The 2,775-nt window shown below is 41.3% G+C and overlaps 1 long non-coding RNA gene across 1 annotated transcript; it reads left to right on the top strand.

The window, feature by feature from the left end:
* Positions 1-1,176: 1,176 nt before the first annotated feature.
* On the top strand, positions 1,177-2,775 carry LOC129857137 (uncharacterized). Its single transcript, XR_008759876.1, has 4 exons — positions 1,177-1,625; positions 1,728-1,796; positions 2,115-2,197; positions 2,300-2,775. It is a non-coding gene; the product is annotated as an uncharacterized LOC129857137 (long non-coding RNA).

Here is a 2,775-nt window from a genome sequence, read left to right as displayed (position 1 = left end):
GATCTTTTTAGGGTCAAAAAATCTTTAATAGATTTAGGGAAATGTGAAAAACCGGGGGGAAAGCCATGGGAATCAAAAAAAGTTGAGATTTTTCTTCCACCTTCCTGTTCTAATGTCATAGCTAGCCAATGTTCACCAGGCATGTGTTTAGGATGGGTATTGACAATAAACATTGCAGGCCTCTCAGGCCATATCTCAATAGGTAATTCATCACAAGCCATCACTCCACAAAATTGTTTTCCAATCAAGCGGCTCATGAGCCCTTCCAACTCTTGGGTATTCATGTCTTTGCTCAAAGGTCCTTAATAATAATCCACTAAAACCTGTCTTTGGGCATTCACTTCCAAGATTGAATCAGAGCATGCGTAAACAATCATGCTAACTGTACAGGTTAAAGGTGTACGGAAACGCATTTCCAGCCTGAGGTTACCTTGGGACATCACAGACAGATTTCCTGAGGTGTCATCATCAGGGGATAAATTGAAAGCATACAAAGTGTAACCCTCTGCAAAATCATATATGGGGCGCCCCACGGTCCTGGCTCAGGGGAGTTGACCTGCCGTTTAAAGTCTCTGTTCGCGGCTTGTGTGTAAATACATCCTGGGAGTAGGGCAGAATTGTCTCGTAGGCATATCCTTCACAGAAACCGTGTAGACTCCCTATGGCATCCCTTCTAGGCTGTATTTCCGCTGTAAACACATAAAATAACTTTTAATATAAGATGCCGACACTTTTTGTTTTTAAGGTATAAATATTCTTACGGAATTGTTGGATCTTACTTACTACAATTCAGGGTCAGCGTTGGGATGCAAGCAATTTGTTCCGGAGACCCTACGGCCGGTTCGAGCTCAGTTATATCTCGGAGAATCTGCGTGAAGGTTTGAGAATCTAAAAAAACATTAGATAATATTAAAGCTATAATCATTTTAGCTAATATTGACATGTTATACGTTAAGAATCTGGGCCCTAAGGCCTGTTTAATATTTCTATAACATACAACGTTTTCAAACAATTCCCCAGAACAAACAAATCTAATATATAGCATATGTAAATATTTATTTCAAGAACTAACCTTCAGAAATATCCATGAGGAGGTTTTTCCCAGATTATCTTTTTAACGGGGTCCGTCCGATAACTATTCCTGGGGGATGCTGTAGGGTAAATTTGTAGCGGCGCTAAAAACGGGTCTAACAGCGGGACCTGTTTTGCATAGCTTTTGTACCCGTCTAACACGAGTGGTGTCGTATTTTTTCGCGCTAAAACCGCCTCAAAGTTATCTTTGAAGCCTAAGGTATTTGGTTCAAACACCTGGCATTTGGTTCAAACATATGGTATTGGGGGTGTCTAAACATTAGGTACCTTTTGATATTCTAAAATCTCCGGGGGGCTAGCATCTAGATGCTGGGGTGGGGAGGTCTCGACATCGCTGGGCTGAATGAGCGAGAGAGCCTTGAGCGCAGATGCATGGGCATTTTTGAACACACACCGACCCTTTTTTCTCTGTTTTTTGAAACACACACACATCCACTACAGCACACGCACGCACACACACGCGCGCATTCCGCAAGTTTTTTTCTTTTCTCATACTGCGCTAAGAGTGACCAAACTAAAGAGTTCCTGACATAGTAAGATTCTGCTTTTAAAACCATTTATTTCATTCAAAATATTTAGTACATACAGTTTATAGCCTTACATTATTAAGGTCTTTTACGAGGCCTTTCTTACAGATCCAGAGGTCTGGTTAGCCCTGACCATTATCCGATCGCTAAAACGCTTGCACACTCCCTAAAAGCTCCGTAAGTTTTTCCCTACAGGGGTAGCTAATCCGTCCGGCATGTAAATCCTGGGGGTATGCCCCCAGCTTTAATGAATAAGATGGGTAGAAAAATAATCTGTTTAAGTCATAAGTAAAGGCCTTTCCTAAAGAGGCTGTCATGATTGACTGTGGCTCATATTTAACACGTATTGCTTGTTACCTAAGACTATTGTTGTACATTGAATATCCACTAGCAGATTTGTGTAGCATGCATCTCCAGTATATCTGTCATGTTACTGGGGTCTTTTTAAAAGTCAATAAACATATGTGTAAAATGTACACTTGTGTTTCACTGTAGATTTGTTTAAGCCCACCTAGAAATGTTTTTCCCTGAGGGACAGACTGCGCTAAGAGGGAACAAACTAACGAGTTCATGACATGGTGAGATTCTGCTTTTAAAACCATTTATTTCATTCAAAATATTTAGTACATACATTTTATAGCCTTACATTATTAAGGTATTTTACGAAGCCTTTCTTACAGATCCAGGGATCTGATGCAACCACCCCCCATTGTCAGTGTCCAGTTGGTCATCAAAATGCCGGGATCTCTTGCAAGGTTCATCAACACTTGGTAAGTTTTCACTCCAGGGGTAGATCCTACGTCGGGCCTTTTGGTCCTGGCTATGTCTCAAGGACAGCCGAGGCCTGCGCCTTAACTGTTCGCGATTTTTGAAGAGAATGTCCAGCTTATTCATAAGTGTTATGAAAATTGGATAATCCACCCATTTAAAACTAAACACAGGAATAAAAAAGTTGACATCTTTGCATGCTCTGGATGCTACTGGAGAATTGACAGACTTTGTAGCATTACACGCATCATAAACTTCACAGGCTAAAATTGTCACTTTGTTGTCAGGGCTATAGTCCATTGAAGCAATTCTTAGAGCCTTGAGATCCCTGCCCCCGAGGACCTGTTCTTCCAATGCATAGCCAGGCACAGGTGTACCACTCAGGACC

The sequence above is a fragment of the Salvelinus fontinalis genome, chromosome 6 (genome assembly GCF_029448725.1).
Source record: "Salvelinus fontinalis isolate EN_2023a chromosome 6, ASM2944872v1, whole genome shotgun sequence".
Lineage (NCBI taxonomy): Eukaryota > Metazoa > Chordata > Actinopteri > Salmoniformes > Salmonidae > Salvelinus > Salvelinus fontinalis.
The sequence above is the reverse complement of the archived record's forward strand: the minus strand, read 5'-3'. Positions and strand labels throughout refer to the sequence as shown.